This window comes from Eulemur rufifrons, chromosome 23 (genome assembly GCF_041146395.1).
Source record: "Eulemur rufifrons isolate Redbay chromosome 23, OSU_ERuf_1, whole genome shotgun sequence".
NCBI classification, from domain to species: domain Eukaryota; kingdom Metazoa; phylum Chordata; class Mammalia; order Primates; family Lemuridae; genus Eulemur; species Eulemur rufifrons.
In genome coordinates this window covers 4600589-4619527 of record NC_091005.1, presented here as the reverse complement: position 1 = coordinate 4619527, position 18939 = coordinate 4600589, and positions in this window count along the sequence as shown.

Here is an 18939-nt window from a genome sequence, read left to right as displayed (position 1 = left end):
GCATAGCTCACAGCAACCTCAAACTCCTGGGCTCAAGCAACCAGCTGGGACTACAGAGGCCACCACCATGCCCAGCTACATTTTTTTTTTTTTTTTTAAGAGACAGAGTCTCACCATGTTGCCCAGGCTGGTCTCGAACTCCTGGCCTCAAGCGATCCTCCCACCTCAGCCTCCCAAAGTGCTGGCATTACCGGCGTGAGCCACCGCGCCCAGCCCACGGCGCAGTTGGAGAAGCACCGTTCCCAGAGAGCAGGGCTAGGCGGGCAGTGCTGTCATCAGAGGAGTGTCCACCGCCAAGAGCTTTCACACCACCTTGACAAACTCCCTTGCCGGGTTAGCAGGTTCCGCCTCCTGGCCCCGCTGTGGTTCTGTGGTTCTAAGTACAGCGCCGGGTCTCCATGGTGAGACAGGCTCACCTGAGCCACAGGGCTACTCACCTGGACAGAACCCGGGTCAGCTTATTACTCAGGCCTTTGTTCTGATTTCACGGTTTCTGCCCTGGGTTGTGTAATGCTGGGCTGGCGAGGCTCAAGTGTGCCTTAGGTCACCGTCACCCCGGCTGCTGAATTTCTGACTCTGATGACACCTTAATTGAAGGCGTGGCTCTTCTTTCATTAGCAAGAACCCTACTTCCTGCCTAAATTGTCCCTTTAAAGATGAAGGGGAAAAAAGGCTGATGTCATGGTGTGACCTCAGTTATTATGACGCTGGCTTCTCCAAATGTATCAGTGTCTCAGCCAAGCCCACGGCATGGCAGTTACCGAGAGCCCTAAGGAATGTGGGGATCCATTTTTTTGTTTCCCGAACAAGTGAATAAATATTCTTCTGGCTTTTACTTTTTGCAACTGCTTCACTATATAGAAAGCATTTTATTTCAGCCAATTCTCGCGCCAGCCCTATGGGGGTGGAGGATTGCTATGATTTCCATTTCACAGAAGGAAAACCAGAGTCAGAGAGGTAAAGTCATTTTATCAAGGTCACATAGCAGACTAAATGGCAGGGGTGGGGACCCAAACCCAGATCTGTGTGTCTCCAAAGGCAGCGCTCTTGGTTCACCCGGCCCATGTCTGCACTTCCAAAGACAGAATCCCCTTTTCTCTTTCATGTGAAGAAGAAAAGCTGGAATGTTCTTCCAGATAATCTTGGTCATCCTCTCTGGCAACTCCCAGCTTGGGGACAAGCGCCTCCCAGGGTTCACCTTGTCCTCCCCTTCTCCCCGTGAGTGACTTGGCCCCCGCAGTGTGGCTCCTCTGCTCTAGTGGCTTCTCGGAAGGCCAGGAATTGAGCCCGGGCCACTTGCCCACCAGGGATTGTGGCCAGCAGGGCACATGCCCATGGCCGAGTGGCCGTCTGGCTGTGACCCTTCCAGGGACAGGTGTCAACTCTGCACTTCCCCGGGATTGCCCTGGTGGCTCCTTTGACACTGAGGGAGAGGCTGGAGGTTTCTTTGACAGGCACAGCCTGTGGAGGGGGATGGATCTGGCTTCCGGTCCTGGTTGCTCAGGGCGGCGCGATGACTTGTGCGAGCCCTGGGCACTTTTGTCTTTGTGAACCCCTTTTACCAGAAAAAAATTTCCCCTTTTTCACCAAAAAAAGGAAAATTTTAAAAATAGATTTTACTACTACATTGGTATAAAGATGAATATATTCATATTAGACATGAAAATGTTTTCTTTGTCCTAAAAGTCCGTTTTTCCCTTCTGATTTTAAGTGAAATTAAAATGTTTTGGGTCCCTAAAAGCTTTAGGTGCCCTAGGCACTGTGTCTACTGCACCTCACTGGATAAGTTGGCCTGGTGCTTGGGTCTGTGGTGACCTTGAGCAAGTTCACTTTTGAGCGTCAGTTTTCTCATCTGTAAAATGGGTATAGCTGCAGTGTCTGCTTTAATCTATGAGAAGTGGCCAACAGAGGTAGCTCCATGACTCCTAGTGGCTGGTTAGTGCTCAGTCAGCAATGCTAACGTGGGTGCCCTCTGCTCGGGGGTGAGGGGCTTATGTGTGGATGGCTGGATGCCTCCCCCGGGGAGTGGACTGTTCTCCGGCACTTACTGAAAGGCCACTCTGGGCAAGGGTTTCTGCGGTCAGCCCTGCTTCCTGCTCCAGCGTCACAAAGCATCAGGGCCAGAGGAACAACCAGGGCTGCTCTCCACCCAGGCCCACGAAAGGACTAGATCTGTCAGGGCAGAGCTGGGACAAGATCCCCGGCTCGGACCCCAGCCCAGTGCCACGGGGCCCCACCCAGGCTGTCTCTTCAGGGGTGCCACCCTCAGGTAGGTGATGACAAGTAGGTCTTCTTGGCAGAGTTGTAAACAAGATTTTGTCGCCAGCCTCTCTCTCTCTCCCCGTCCCGCCGCCCACGTTGCGTCCCGGCCTTTGCCTCACTCCCTGCGTGTCCTCACGCCACGTCTGCACGTGGTTCTCCGCGTGCGGTGCCCGGCGAGGCCTGGGCTCCCAGACGGCACAGCCCTGGGCTGAGCCCCGGCTCTGCCCCCGCCTCGCTGGGCGGGTTGCTGCACGCCGGCACCCTCGCCTGCGAGAGGGACGTTGGCACGCTTCCAACGCACAGGCCGTGGCAGAGGTGACAGAGCTGACGCAGGACAGCACTTGTGCGGGGACAGGCACAGGCAGGGGCTGCCTCGCGAGGAGGAGGACCAGAGCCTCCCCTCTCCGTGCTGGAGGCTGCTCAGGGAAAAGCCCCCAGGAGGGCCACAGGCAAAGCGAGGCTGCCTGGGTTACAAGTCAGCCCTCGTGCTTACCAGCTGTGTGACTTTGAGCAAGTTCTCCATCTCTCTGTGCCTCAGTTTCCTCACCTCAAAAGTAGGGATATTAATAGAACTTACCTCAAGGGATTTTGGGAGAAAGAAATAAGTTAACGTATCTAAAATGCTTCAGTACCTGGTATGTAGTGAGTGCTCAGGAAAATGTGAGGTAGGAACTGGCAAATTGGCTTTAGTTGTTCTAGACGGAATGTTCTAGAACTGACATGGGGTTCCAGAAATGGGAGTTCTTAGTTCCTTCCTTTCCAAAGTGTGAGACACGCATCCTCTGCCTGCTGGGAAGTTGTCACTCAGGGAGCGTGGGAGGGTTTCTGGCCATCCACAGCCTGGCGGGTGAAGCCCACGCTGCTGACTGCTCAACCTCAGAAAATGGCCGTGACGTGTCACACGGGCAGCAGGGGGCTCGGGAGAGAGTTCAAGCTCTAGGAACTCGGAGGGAGAGGCAGCAGGAAGGGACGGGGTGACAGGTGCTGGGCATCTCCTCCGTGCCAGACGCCGGTGGCTCCTTGGCTGGGCTCCAGATTTGTGGGAACTGCCCAGCGTGGAGCTCCGCCAGGTGGACGGCCCCGCGGACGGTCTGCCAGGCCCTCGGCTGTCCGGCCTCCGCTCTTCGTGGTGGCAGTGCCCTCCGATGTGCAGCCATCTGGACACCGAGATGTGGCCTGTGGCCGGGGCCCAAGGGAAGTTCCTGGCTCCCAAGGGCACTGAAGTCAGACCCTGAGCTCACTGACGCCGGGTTCCTGCCAGCCCCGGGCTGTCAGCGACTCTGTTTCCTTTGAGTTCTTCTCCCGTGCAAGCCCTGGAGCTGCTGCGGACCCTGCACGACAGATGACAGGGTCTGTGCTTCCTGCACGGTGCTTTCCTGAGGCCACTGTTGCGAACCTGAGTCCTTACTGGCTGCGGCATAAAATATTAAAGCCTCGGTGAGCGTGCGAGCCGCGGAGGCTTCCTCGGCGGGGTCTGGTTTCACAGCTCCGAGCGGCCGTGGGCAGGGTCTGCCGCAGGTCCCCGAGCCCCGGCGGCCCCCTGAGGGCCAGCACTGCAGCTCAGCAGCATGCTCCGGAGTCTGGGGTCAAGGACCATGGCGACAGTGAGAGGTACGTACCCTGGCGGCAGAGCGTGACGGAGAATCTGACTTCTGGAATCAGAACCCAACCCTGCTGGGCGTCTCTGTGGCAGTGAGCAGAACACACTGGTTGCTTCCTGTGTAACGACCAAATCAAAACACTCACACACATGCACACACACACGCACACACACACAACGTGATGGTCGGATATAATCTTCCTGCATGTATTCCGTTCTCCTCAACTCCTTTAAATGAAGTCTGCGAGTCTCCCTCCAGAAACCGAACGCAAAATAACCGCACGGGTCTTTTTCTGGAGAGAGGATGCTTAATTTTCATGAGATTCTCAAGAGGGTGGTGGTTCCTACCTACGATTTAAAAACAATAATGCTCGCAGTTTCACTTCTAGGAATACCTACTGTGCTTGTAAATGAGAGCAAGGATCTAGGTACAAGGACATGTCTGGAAGCCTTGCGGTTGCAAAAGACTGGAAATAACTCAATTACCCACCAGTAGGGAGCTGGTTAAATCAGTTGGGTACATTCACTCTTTTTTAAAAAAGCCCACCCGTGGAAGCACAGATGTGTCTGTGTGGCGTGGCAGGCTGTCCAGGAGTTGGTGTGGGAGCAAAATGCAGGACGGCGTGTGAACGGTGCTAATATTTGTGAGGGAGGGGACGATTTTTTAGTGTGAGCTTATACATGGGGACAATTTTGGGGAAGGATCCTGCTGCCATTGGTCACAATGATTGTCTCAGAGGAGGTGGGTGGAGGACAGAGGTTGGGGCGAGGGGGAGACTGATTTTTCGCCATGGTTTGTACCGTTTGAACGTGTTTGGCTTAAAAACAGTCAAGCAAACCACCTCCCGGTGCAACGTGCCGACTTGGTTTTCAGAGTAACCCAGGCAGACACAGGCACGTGAGCTGCAGAGCCAAGGAGGAACGCGGGGCAGCTAATTTGGGTGGGCAGCTGCCACTCCTCTAAATTAAGAAGATGGCCGAGGTCAAAGCCTGACTCACAGTTGGCCCCGCAGCGGCTGCAGGAGCTAAGTGGAGTGGCGTCCTCCCCGCGGTGTTTAACAGCCTGCCGCGTGCAAGCTCGTATCCTCGTAATAATCACATGCATCTCGGCTTTCATGAATGGAGCTCAAAGCTCGCGTGCAAATCCCGTTTTCCCTCCTCGGAGCCCTGCGAGGCTGGGAGCAAGCCAGAGTCCGGCTTTGGCTCAGACGCCTGGCATTTGTGGGGGAGGGACAAAAGGGGGGGGCAGACAGTGGCGCCTGTCCCTACCTCACTCAGGTGTGAGGCTCCCCCCTCACTGGGGAACAGGAGGCAAGTCCCCTGGGAGGCCATCGGAGTTGCAGAGCAGCTGGGGCTTGCCCCAGGGCTAGGCTGGGGCCGCCTTGTGCTGTTGGCCACATTCCTCCGCTGTGAAGTGCCCTGTTGACGGAGCCAGGGCGCAGGTTGCTGACATCCGTCCATCCTTCTCGTTGGGTTCTGGCCGCGGTGACAGCTGAGTAGGCTTGGGATGCAGGTTAACTATTTGCCTGAGGCTGAGCGAGGGCCTAGTTAAGAGGTGCCAGCCGGGCAGGGTGGGCCTCACCGCCTGTTCCATTCCACTGTGGGGCTTCGGCAGAGGCCAGGCAAAGGGCCGTGAACACCTGATTTTGCCAGGAAGTCGCTGGCCCAGCTTGTGTTGGGTGGGCTGAGACATCCAGTCTGTACTCAGCCCACTATGGCCACCCACCCCCGGCTCCCCCACGCAGGGAGCCTCACTGGGCCACCAGGGGCTCATTGTGTGCCCGTGTCATTCACCTACAGCGTTTGCCTGGAGGGAGGGTGGCCGACCATCCTGGTCTGCACAGGACTGAGAGTTTCCAGGATGCGAGACGTTCAGTGCTAGAACTGGGACGGTCCCAGACACACCTGGACGGTTGGTCACCCTCCCCGGAAGCCTGGCACCAGCAGGACGCGCTCTCCCTGCCGGGACTGCATCCTGTCAAGGGCAGGGGCGGTGGGGGGGGGGGACAGGCATTTCTTCTTCTTTTCTTTCATAATTCCAGACTTCACAGAAAAGTTGCAAGAATAATACAAAGAATACCCAGATACGCTCTACCCAGGTTTCTCAAATATTAACATTTTATTACATTTCCTTTATCTATTTTTTTCTCTCCTTCTGAACTGTTTAAGTGTAAGTTGCAGATACAATGCCTCTTTACCCTTAAATACTTCAGTGTGTCTTTCCCAAAAACAAGACATTCTCTTTTATAGCCAATGTACAGCGATCGTAATCAGGAAGTTAACGTTGAAACAACACTACTGTCTGATCTACAGACCGTGGGGATTTTGTCAACTTTCCCAAGAATGTCCCTCACGGCCAAAGGAAATCCACGCTCAGGTGTTACGTTCAGTTGTTACGTCTCTTCGTCTCCTTCAACCCGGAACAGTCCCTGAGTTTTCCAGTGTATTTCATGACACTGACATTTTTAAAGAGGACAGTCCAGGTATTTTGTAGAATGAGGGACCCTCCAGCATAGAACTGGCCCCCAAGTGCTCCCGCGAATTGAGCATCTCTGCGTTCCAGGCTCTTCCTGTACCTTATCTCATTCGTCTCTTCAGCAGCGGCCCGAGGGACAAGCGAGATGACTCCCATTTTGCACAGGAGGAAGCAGCTCAGGAACGCGAAGGCGCCTGCCTGCGGTTGCTCAGCCAACGAGAGGCGGCCCTGGAGCCCATTCTCGTAACCACTGGGCAGGCGCGCCTTGGGGAATTTTCTTGGTGTTTTACTTGCAGATGTTGTTTCTTTTAACTTCTGGAACTCTGAGGTCAGCAAATTGTCGTCAAGGTCCCCAGCCATGTCCTACCCGTGAGTCCCTCCACCCCCATGTACTGATAGAAATCAGAACTCTGACCTCTGTACTTTCCCAGGCCAGCAAGAAACAAGGGCGCAATTAGCGTCAGCACTTTGCACAGATTGCCAGCAGATGGGCACAGACGATTGCAGGGTGAAAGTTCGCCCTTGGAGTTAAAAAACCTGTCTCCTAACCCGAGTCCTTGTTAGGGCCTGGGGCAGGACATGGACTAAGAAATTCTTCCCTGGTCTGGTCTCTATGGTGGTGTCTGTAGCTGAAGCAGCAGAGGGTTACCTGGTTCCCCTTCCTGCTCCCTGCCCTGCCCAAAGCTATAGCCAGAGGCAGAGTATCCTCTCCCAGGGTCTGGCTCCTCTCCTCCAGGAAGTCCTCCTGGCTTGAGGCCCAGACGGCCCCCTCCACTCTCCCAATATTTCCCCAGCTTCCACCTGCCGGCCCACTCTTTTCCCAGTCTTTTTGTCATCCACCTATGACTCTGTATTCCCTATTGAATCTATTCATTTATTTATTCAACAATCCACTGAGGACCTACTATGTGCGAGGCACTGTGCCCGGTGCTGGGGTCAGCAAGGAATAAGGCCACCGACTCTAAGGCCACTCTGGGGAGGGGAGAGCTGAGCTGAGAGTCTAAGGATGAGGATCCAGTGTGCATGGAGTTCAGGGAACGGCATTCCAGGCAGAGGGAATAGCAAGTGCAAAGGCATGGTGACACACTTGGGGAGCAAGGAGGAAGTCGTGGCCGGGGCCGAGCTGAGGTGGGACGGTCGCTGGGCTAGCCCTGCAGGACCTGGTCGACCATAGTAAGAAGTCTGGATTCCTTGGCAAGCTCCACGGGGAGCCGCGGAGGGGCTTTTTAAGTCGGAAGGTGATGCACTCTCTTTTGTATGTTAAGACTTTGGCTGCCGTGCAGTGGTGTCCAAACGGGAGGTGTCTGCAGACTGAGCATCTTCTGAGCCTCAGTTTCCTCTTCTGGAAAAATGCAGGTGCCAACAGTACCGACTTTGTAAGACCCTTGTGAACATTAAATGAGAAAATTCTGGGTTGTTCTGGAGCCGTGTCTGTATCTTGCTCCTTCTCCGCTGGGAGCGGCTGGAGGCGCAGCGCCTGCCGCACCTGTTGCTGTCCCGCCAGCCTCCACGGCTCAGCTGTAAGCCGTGAGGGCCCTGTGCATTCTTGAACCTAAATTTTGTCCACTTCGTCGTAACCACTCAAACAGCTGGTCTTGCTGCTGACCAAAAACCGCCAGGGGACGAGGGGTTGCTACCTGAGGAGGTGGATTTAAGCCACAGATGTACAATACCTTTTATCAGCTTGGCAGCTGCAGCTCAGGAGGGTGCTATCAGTAAACACAGCAGTGCCATCGATCACGCTGGGTAAATAGCCTCCACTGGCTTAGCAAAGCCCTGGAATGTCCCCATTAGGTCCCTGTTTGGGGCCTATGTAATGAAGCATGATCAACCTGGGGTCAAAAGACCTGCCACTTGTTAGCTGTGTGGCCTTGGCCAAGTTAATTAGTAGAGCCTCTGTTTCCTTTGTAAACTCTTAACCCAGGCCGTTCAGGGTTGTGCCAGCAAAAAGAAAATGTGACAAGGGCCAGGAGGAGCTTTTTTTTTTTAATTAGCGATGGGATCTTGCTCTTGCTCAGGCTGGTCTCCAACTCCTGAGCTCAAGTGATCCTCCCTCCTCGGCCTCCCAGAATGCTAGGATTACAGGTGTGAGCCACCACGCCCAGCCCAGGAGAAGTTTTGTGAATGATGGAACACCTGGGCCCCTATGAGGAGACGGTGACGACAATGATGATGGGTGGGAAAAGACAGCGTGCGTTCTAGAATGAGAGGCTGGGTTCCAAGCCCTACTGTGTGACTCTGGGAAGTCGCTTAACTTCTCTGAGCCTCTTGTGTATAAGATGGGGCTAAGAGTAGTATCAGTCTTGTTGAGAGGATTACATGTGCTATGTTGAGTCGAATGGCTTCCCCCCAAAATTCACGTCCACCTAGCACCTGCGAATATGACCTTATTTGGAAATAGGATCTTTGCGTGTGTATAGAGCTCACACCCTATTGGAGTCAACAGTAACTGTAGTATGACTGGTGTCCTAAGGGAAATTGGACACATAGGAAGGACACCATGCAAAGATACAGCCAGAGATGGAAGTGGTCTGTCTACAAACCAGCAGCACTGACGATTGCCAGCAGTCGCCGGAAGCTGGAAGGGGCACGGAAGGGTCCTCTCCTGGCGCCGCTGGAGGGAGCATGGCCTTACCGATAACCTTGAATTTGGACTTGTGGCCCCCGGAACTGTGCGAGAACCCACCTCTGTTGTTTCAAGCCGTGCAATTTGCGGTGACTTATTACAGCAGCCACAGGAAACAAACACGCGTGATAACGTACACAAACGCTCGCTGCTGCGGTCCCTAGCGTGTGGGACGCGCTAAGGTCTGGCTGTTGTTCTTGTGGTTATCATCCCTGTATCATCTTATTTCTGGTTCGGCGTCGACTGTGATTCCTACAGACTCGGCAGGGGGACACCGGCGACGTCCCTGGCGCCCAGTCTTGCTCGGGGTGGGGAGAGATGGCATCCCCAGGTCATGGTGTCCCATGAGCCCTTGCCTGGAGGGGGTGTCTGCCCTCCATGAATCCTTGCAGGGGGCTATGCTGAGGTTTGTGGGAGGGGTCCCCTGTGAGTCCTCGTTGCAGGGAGGGGTGGCGGTGGCCTCCTGGGAGGCTGCCTGGCGTGGCACCAGCCAGGCCTGGTTTGTGGAGCGCACAGCTCAGCTCCCAGATGCCTCATAAACCTGTCTGGCAGCAACATTCCTCCGACACTCGGAGCAGCCGGCTGTCACTCCACAGCCTGTTGTGGTTTTGTAACGCAGACGGGCACGTCAGCTGCTAGCCCGGCCGTGACTCATCTCGGCAGTTGTGAGCCCGAGTTTCCCCCGTGGCAGCCAAAACCCTTGCCTCTCCGCCCCTCTCCCCTCAGACGGACGGCGGGGGGGACTTGCTCAAAACGAAGGGAGCAGAGACAGGCCCCTGGGACTCTAAAGATACTCGAGGAGGACAGCTATGACTCCGTTGCTCAGGCCTGTCACCGCTCCTGGGTTCGGGGCGAGGGTGTTGCCGTTCGGGTTGAAGTGGCTTCTTCCCGCCCGGGCAGTGGACAGAAACGGCCCCGGAATGCCTGGTGCTGGCCCTTGCCTTGGTCTGGCCACTTCCTCGTTTGGGGCCTCGGTGTTCCCCTCTGTGAAAGGGGTTGTTGTGAGGACTTGAGCTATTAAAAGTGGGGGCGCCCTCCCCTCTCCCCAACATCTCCAGCAGCAGGTCGAATGGCCCCGATCCCCGGTGAGGGAGTTTGACCACATCCCCTTCTGCCAGTGGCTGTTCATGGCCACAGATTTACATCAGCACTGAGGAGGCCCCAGGGGGAAAAGGGACAGGACCCCTGAAGACCCTCCACCCCACGTGAAGTTCAAGGATGTAAAAGTCCGTCTGCAGCAGGGGCCGCCCACTCAAGTCTGTCCGCGAATGGACGCTGGAGCCCCCAGTACTCCCCACAGGGTGCGGACTTCATCCAGGCGCTGAGCACTGCACGTGTACCCGCAGTAGGGCAGTGGCAGGAACGGAGTCTGGGGGTGTTGGGGTATTTGTGGTGAGTTAGAAGAACTTGGTGGCCCCACGAAGCCAGGCAGCTTTGCTGTGGGACAAGCCACGGCTGGGCGGAGTTGGAGCAGACACACTTGCGCCCCTTCTCCCAGGCCCCGACAGGAATGTTTTGCAGGAAGGCTCACGTCACTTTCGTTTTTGGAGCCTCCGTCTCCAACCCCAGGTGCAGCACCCGCGTGGGGCACTGCAGCGACCCTGGTGAGGGGACTCAGGTAGCAGCGTTGGTCTTAGAGGGCATCCTGGTAGAAGAGTCAGGCCAGGTGCTGATGTGGTCCCAGCCCACCCAGATTGGGGAGGTGATGGGCAGAGAACCTTGCAAGCAGCCGCTGGGGCTGCTGGGAAATGTTTGGAGGTGGATCCTAGAAAACACCGAGTAGGTTGGAGCTTGGAGCACAGAGATGCATTGTGGACCTGTGGCCCTGGGCTGGCAAAACCAACCTGAAGCAACTCTGGTTATACATGTGCACAACTCTGCCTCCTGGCAGTCTCCTGGGACCCCTAGCATCTTGGTCACCTTTTACCCCGTTGGCCTGTTCACACTGGGGCTCTGTGCACTGCACGGCTGGTTTGGGCAGAGTCTGTTTCTGTAGGTAGAGCAAAGGCTGGTGGGAGAAGTGAGAGTAGGTGACCCCAGATCCCCAGTCACAGCAGTCTGTTATCATCAGCCTCCGAAGATGATGTCACCCAGCCAGGACAGGGCTAGGCCGGAGCATTCTGGGGCACGTGCAGGGCTCTGTTTCTGGAACTCCTTCCTATCCAAGGCCCGTCCTATTTCCATCCATATTTGAATTTAACTGAGTTTGAGTGTCTGCTGCATGCTAGGCCTTGTGGCGGACAGGAAGAACGGCGATAATGATAATGGCAGTGGTCCTAACAATAGTAATGTGGGATATTAATAGTCCCCACCTCGTAGGTGCTGTAAGGACTAAATGAGATCATGCACATAAAGTACTTAGCACATAATACCTGGCACATAGTAAGTGCTCGATAAATATTACCCATTCTCAGGACACTGAGGCTCAGAGAGGTCAAATGCTTTTCCCAAACTCACACAGCATGAGAGTCTGAATCAGGGAACTCCAGTCTAATGTAGGAGACGGACAGTCCCTCACAATCCAGTGCGAGGTGAGCTAAGGGAAGGGTCGGTGGTCCCGAGGGACTTCAGACTGGGTGGTGTCAGGAAGGCCCCGTGGAGGAGGTGATATTTCCATCGGGCCTCACGAGGCGAATGGGCTGTCTTCATGGAGGTAACTGTAAGTGCAAAGGCAGGGAGGTAAGAAAGAGGGTGCCTTGGTGGCGGTGGGGTCAGTGGGAGAAAAGGTTGGGCAGGGTGGCTGTAAGCAGACGGTGAAGAGCCTTGAGTGCATGCAGAGGAGTGACCCACGGTGACAAGGACCCCACTGACTGTACCCTTGAGGCAGTAGGGTACAGTGGTTCAAGGCCTGGGCTCTGGAGCCAGCCTGCCGGGGTGAAATCTGTACATCGGGCAGGTAGCAGCGTGTACCCTCCATGGCAGGAGGAACAGGCCGCGGTGCCGGGTATATTCCTCCACCTCTGCCAGACGCCACGTGGCTTATTGTGCCCAGGGGAGCACTCGGTTCCGTCTTCGGGCTGTGGTTCCCGAGATGGCTTGAGCCTCCCAAGTCCCCAGATCGCTTCCTTCTGAAGGCACACGCTGCAGGAGCTGTGAGGACGCCGAGCCCACCTGGGTGCACGGTGCGCGGCTGCCGGGCGTTGCTGGGCATGAGCAGGATGCCAGGCTGGAAGCTCACAGCAGAGCGAAACCCTAATTATTGCCGTGCAGGCACTTGGCAGCCATGCGGGTTTGACCCCAGGGCCGGGATTCTCAGAAGGTGGTTAGAGTCTCCGTTTGTTCACTTAGGATGGGGCCAGCCAGGGCCATCTGCCCCAGGAGGAGGGTGTGGGGAGCACACGCCTGCGTGGACGGGGAGGTTTGGTTGGGGGGTGGCAGGGGGGTGTTTTCTGGGCCGTCTGCCTTTGGAGATTGAGACAGGAAGCTGTGCCTCCAAGGCCCTCTGGGATTCTCCTCTTTCAACAGCGAGTTGCCCAAACAGCAGGAGTGGAATGAGCTCCTGCCTCTTATTGGCCAGTTTTGCTCCTGTGGTGGGTGCCCTGCACCTGTGCCCCTGGCTTGGGGTGCAGTCTGGGCTGGCGTTGCCCTGGGCGGGCTGCAGCTGTCTGCGCCCCGACTGCTGCCAAGCAGACATGGCTGTCAGTTGGTGGGGCCCTCCGGAGTGGCAGGTATTTCTTCCTCACGCTTGCTGGAGTGCCGAGATGTTTCCAGGCAACTGAGAGCGCCCGGCCGGCCAGCATTTCCAGTTCAGGCTTTGTCTCCGCTCTCCCTGTCTGAGCAACACCTCACCCTGATTCATCTCGGGGGCTTCCCGCTCTGGCCGCCATCCCTTTTTTTTTTTTTTTTTTTTTTTTTTTTACCAGCTTCTCCCCATTCCTCCAGGCCCCCACGCACCTGCTCTTTGATTTATGCTTCTTCCCCTCGGAGGAAGGTGACCACCCAAAGCCAGGACTCCTGTCACTCCCCGGTGGCAGCTGGAGCAATTGCATGCCAATTGGGTGTCTTCACACATACCTTTCCCGGTCTCTGGAATTGGGGAGCTTGGACAGGGATATCGGGGAGGGGGCTGGGTGCTGGGGGCCCACTCCTAGAAGGCAAATCCCAAAGGCAGCTCTGGCCTGACCTCTGTACACCTCCTCCCCTTCCTCCCCTCATCCCCTCCTTCCCTCCCTCCCTCTTTCCTTCCCTTCCCTCTTAAACAGCTTTATTGAGATATAATTTACATGCTCTACAATTCACCTATTTAAAGTGTTGAGTGCAGTGGTTTTTAGGATATTCACAGAGTTGTACAACCATCACCATAATTTAATTTTAGAACATTTTATCACCCCCAAGAGAAGCCCCACTGGCGGTCACTCCTTATTTTCCCTGCCACCTCCCAGCCCCTGGCAACCACTGATCTCCTTTCTTGCACTGGCGTTCACTGGTGAAGCTGCTGTAAACAGTGAAGCCAGCCCAGGTGCTGAGGTGCCATGACCCGTCCCTTGGACCAGGCCGTAGCTTGCAGCATCTCAGAGTTGCAGGCTTCCCTTCCGACTGACCCACTTACCTCCTCCGGGCTGTGAACGGGAAGGTCACCAGCCCACCCTCCTCATGTACCCAGGGAGGGGCATGAGACCCAGAAAGGGAAGGAAATCTGCCCAAGTTCACACAGGGGGCTGGGGACCCATCTCCTGTGTCATGGACCCACCTTTGCCAGCACTCCAAGCTGCCCTCCCCTGGCCATTCTTATACCACAGTCTCAGTTGCTCCATCTGTAACAAGGGAATGTTGCGAAGATTAAACGAAAGCGAGGCCAGTCCCGTGCGTGGAGGTTGGCCCTGTGCTTGGCATGCAGGCGAAAGCTGAGTTGAATGCGATCAGATGCCCACCCTGGCACTCAGGGCCCTGCACGTTCTAGTTGTGGGTGGGTGCAAGTTCCTCCCTTCCCTCCCCTGGAAGACGGCAGATGGAAGCCACTGAAACTACAGGGATCCCGTCACTTCCCTGTCACCTGGAAGCTGGTGATGTCGCTGGGGCAGGCAGAAGGTTGAGAGTGGCGCTGATGACTAAGCCCCGAGAGCTGTGGGAGTCTGGTTCATCAGCAGCGTCAAAACTTCCCGTTGCTGTTTGCAAACAAGGGCCACCCTCGGAGGAGAAGGACGGGTTGGGAGGAGATGCTGGGGCTGTCGCAGAACGGGGCAAGGCGATGCTACAGTTTAAAGGCAGCGGTGCCAGCGGTGCCAGGAGTTTGGCAGGGTGGTCAGAGGCTGTGGCTGGGGTTTCCCAGGAGCCCCTGGCTTCCCTTACCTGGCTGCTGCCCTGCCCCCACCTCCCCACTCAGGAGGAATTTTCTTTCAGAAGTATCCGTCTAGGATTGCCCAGGGTGCTCCCGGACCTCAGGGTGCTGGGATGTCCCAGGACCCACCTGGGAAGGCATCTGGGGGCTCAGGAGCAGGCCAGGGAAAGGGGCACTGAGTCAGTGCTCCCGGCCCCGCCCGGCCCCGCCCAGGAGACAGAAACTCCCAGCCCGAGCGCCCGTGTAGGAACTAGACACCCCCCTCGGGTGACAGCCATCGCTCAGATGTCTTTTTATGTGCCTCATGCTTCACGGGAGAACCAGCCAGGGCGAGAATTCCAAATCCAAGAGAAAAACCGTAAATTAGCATGAAAAGTAGTTCTTGTCAAAAAATGCTGCCAGCCGCAGTGTAAATTTGGTACACCCCTTCTGAGGGGCAATCTGTCAACATGTTTGGGAAGTGGAAAAAAAAATCCTCTGACTCTGTATTCAGAATGAGTTTGTGAGGTTGACAACCCCTTCTCTCCCTCCCCTCTACCCGCTGCCCCGGAGTGAACTGGCTGTGTGGGGGGCGGAGACGGTGACAGCCATGCGGTTCACAAAAGCAAGAAAATGGGAGCCGCTCGGATATGGGCCCCGTGGGGTGGGCAGCTCAGTCGGGGCAGGGCCTGTCAGTGGAATGTTACCAGCCATTTAAGACACTTCCCAGTCATTTTTAGTGAGTGCCCCAGCCACTGGGACCCCGGTGCTGAGTGGGACCTCAGCCTCATCCTCAGTTTCGAGTCTGTAGTTCAGAACAGAGCAGACCTCAGTAGGAAAAAGTTACATGGAAAATGTTAAAGAAAAAAAATTTTTTTAAGAGATGGAATTCCACTGTGTTGCCCAGGCTGGCCTCAAACTCCTGGCTGAAAGTGATCCTCCTGCCCCAGCCTCCGGAGTGGCTGGGACGACAGGTGTGTGCCACCACACCTAGCACTTATTATGGGATTTGAAGTGAGAAAAGGCAGAGTAGAAAATTCTATCCAGTCTCTGCCTAGCACCAGAACTGCAGCAAGTGTTTCTAGAAAGGCTGATTGTGTGCCAGACGCTGGGCTTGCTCTAATTTACATGCATAATAAGCCAGTGGGTTCGGTACTAGTACTGCCCTGATTTCACAGGAGAAACTGAGGCACAGAGGAAGTGACTGAGCCAGCATTCAAACCCAGGTCTGCCAGGCCCCAAACCTACTTTTAACCCTTGCTCTATACTGTCTCTCCTTAATACAGAAATGATGTCTGCTCAAGCTACCAGAAAGAATAGTCTGGGCCAATGGCAATAGACTAGGGTGGTGGGATTGGGGATTTGGGGTTTTTACCACCTCTCTTGGTTTTCTATTACATTTGTGCAAAAAATATGTAAAGCTTTAAAACAACAAAAACAGGCCGGGCACGGTGGTTCACACCTGTAATCCTAACATTCTGGGAGGCTGATACAGGAGGATAACTTGAGCTCAGGAGTTCGAGACCAGCCTGAGCAAGAGTGAGACCCCCATCTGTACTAAAAATAGAAAAACTAGCTGGGCATGGTGGCATGCGCCTGTAGTCCTGGCTACTCGGGAGGCTGAGGCAGGAGGATCACTTAAGCTCAGGAGTTTGAGGTTGCTGTGAGCTAGGCTGACCTCACAGCACTCTAGCCCAGGTGGCAGAAGGAGACACTGTCAAAAAAAAAAAACAACAACAAAAAAAACCCCAAAACCCACCACCTATAATTTGCAGCAAATGGAGAAAAATGAATGAGGAAATGGGGAAAAAGTAGGAACAGCGTTAATAATGCATGTCTTGGCTTAGAACCAGGAGGTAGAACGATTTAGGAGCAGAAGTGAAGCCAGGGAGTGTTTGGGTGGCGGTGGGAGGACCCGTGAGTCAGAGGAGGGGGTGGGGGCGGAGCTTATCTGGCTGGGCTTCTGGCAGGGCCATTCTTGCTAAATCTTTTTATTACCTGGTGCTTAAGTACATTATCTCCTCAGTGTTTGCATTCCTCTCATTTTTTCAGACTACAGGAAATGATAAAGTAAAAAAAAAAAAAAAAAAAGAAGGCCTCTCTTTGCTTTCAACCTTGGAGTGCCAGGAGGGAGGGAGTCTGCGAAATTCTTCCCCGGATCATAAGGAGGTTTTAGGTTGCGCTCACCTGAGAGTTAGGGCAGCTCTCTTGAGTCCAGTCTCCCCGTCCTCTGGATATTTTAAAGCAAGGTGGTTTTATTCCGGCGGCCGGGGCTGGAGGGGGAGGTTGCCTTGGTTCTTTGTAGGGACCTCTGAAAATGGGAGAATTGTTTCCTCTTACTAACACAGCTGTTAGAAAGGAAGGGACACAGGCAGCAGGAGGGGGATGGGGGAAAACAGTGGGGACGGTACCATTTGTTCAAATATTGATCGAGCTGCTGGAGCTGAGTCTAGAGCACATGGCGGGGGTGGGTGAGAGCAATTTACAGTCCTGCCAAGGGTAGCCAAAACCACCCCCTGACCTAGCACCGAGGAGCTAGCAGGGGTGAGCCTCGTGCCATTCCTGCTAACATGCTCAGGGGTTGAGTGGTGTGCCCAAGTCCTGCAGCTGGTAAGGGACAAAGCTGGAAATCCAACTCATGTTCGTGGGGCTGGGTGCAGAGCCTGGCCCTTCACCTCCCGGGGTTCCCCTGCAGTTCTTCCTGCAGTGTCCCTGAAGAATGATGGCGGGCGTGTTGGAAAGTGTGGGTTCAAGACAGCAGCTAATGCAACTCTTAATCCCAGAATGATGTTCTCTAATTTCAAGAAACTGTCTGGAAGCCAGAATCATGAGGGGACACGCGTTTTTCACAGCTGCAGTGTGCTCCTCACTGACCAAATTAAAATAAATGCTAACGATCCTTTTGGTAGGGGAGGAAAGTCTGTTTGGACATGGCTCACGTTCTCTGTTCTCCCCCCACTGAATGCTACCTGGTTTGTGGGTTTGTTGGATGCACATGTCGTGATACCAGGTCGTGAGTTAGGGTCCGCTGAGGCTTTCCCTGAGAGCAAGTCAGGAAAGGGCCCTGCCCTCAAGGAGCAGGCAGTGTAGACAGGAAAGTCGGATGCCGCAGGGGGAGAGGTGAGCCGCCTGCTGGTACCTGGGAGGGTCAAGGAAAGTGACCTCTAAACGTAAAGGAGGGAGGAGCAGGAATTGGCCAGGTAAAGGTTAGTGGAGGAGAAAGGCCTTCGGGGCAGGGAGGACAACATTTGCAAAGGTCTGGAGGAGATTGGATCTCAAGTTAAATGTGAAAACTGGAAAATCATGTAAATCTTATCTGTGCTTTAAGTTGGGTTGCTGTGAGAATCAGATCAAACACAATCTGGCTTTTCCTTTCCCCTCTTTCCTTCCCTTTGGGGAGAAGAACTCTCAGGGCTGTTGGGTACTCCTGATGGCTGCCTGAGAGGTAAGGGGTTTCAGGCCCTTTGAATTCGAAGGTGACACTATTGACCCCTGCCTGGGGACAGGGTGGATGTGGGTATGGATTTGCAGTGTGCTGCCCACTGCTTTTCATCTGGCCCTCCTGGACTAGCTATGCCTCTGCCAGAAGTGGGCAGGAAGGATCAAGGCCAAAGGCTGAACTTGAGTCCTCACCCACAGGTTCGGGACCTCAGTGCTGGCGTGGCCAGTTTTCAGCAAATCCTCCACCTTCCCTGTGGCCAGAGGAGAGGTAGCCACCTCTGCATAAAACCATGAGTGAAGTTTGTGGCATAGAAATGACCTTGGAGTCAGTATGTAGTTCCTGGTGACATTGTGCATTCTTAAATTCCAACAATCATGAAATAATTAACTTGTACATTTCAAGTCAGAGTTTAGCTAGAATTCCAAAAATGCTTCCTCCTTAGCGCCTCAATATTTTTTTCCCTTTACTGGTGCTTTGATCTTAATAAACTCTTATGTCTACATAGATACGACAGTATTGTATGTGTGTATGTGTGCATGCTCACACCCACTGGACTCATAGCCCAGCTCCATTACATGCTAGGTCTGTGAAGAAACTTCCTGAGGCTCAGTTTCCTCTCCTGATATGATGGTGCCCACCTCATAGGGTGTTCAGGGTTGAGATTTGTTTATAAAGAGATTAGTGCAGTGGTTGGCACAGTGTTAGCTTTGAATAAATGGTATCTATTATGTGCACACAAAAAAAGACTGTATAAAAGTGTTGGCAGCATTTATCTCCAGTGGGTGGGATTATGGTTACAATGAACATCTATTACTTTTATAATCAGAGAAAAAGCACAATAAATGTTATTATTTTAAAATCTAGCTTTGGCTTTGTCGGAAGGAACCTGCAGTTACTGTCAATGTACCAACTCCCGAGTAAGACAAGACCTCTGGTTTTATACCAGGACTTAAGGACAGGCACGCTGCCCACCCCCACCCCTCCCATCAGCTAACAGACTGTAACAAAGGGAGATACATGGTCAGAAATCTAGAGAAATTTCACCTTCATCCGACCACTGCTGTTTGGGGGGCAGAGGCAGGAGGATTCGGAGAAGGTGTCTCTCAAAGTGAGGCTTTGTCTCTCGTTGGGAGGGTTCTCCCGGTTCTTGGCTAGAAATCTGACTCTCCAGGGAACGAGTCCAAGAGAGTGACATTTACTCTCTATTGGGCCTTCGCTCAGGAATCTCAGTTAGAAAATAAACATGCACAAGTCCACTTCCAGCTGGGGGACTGTG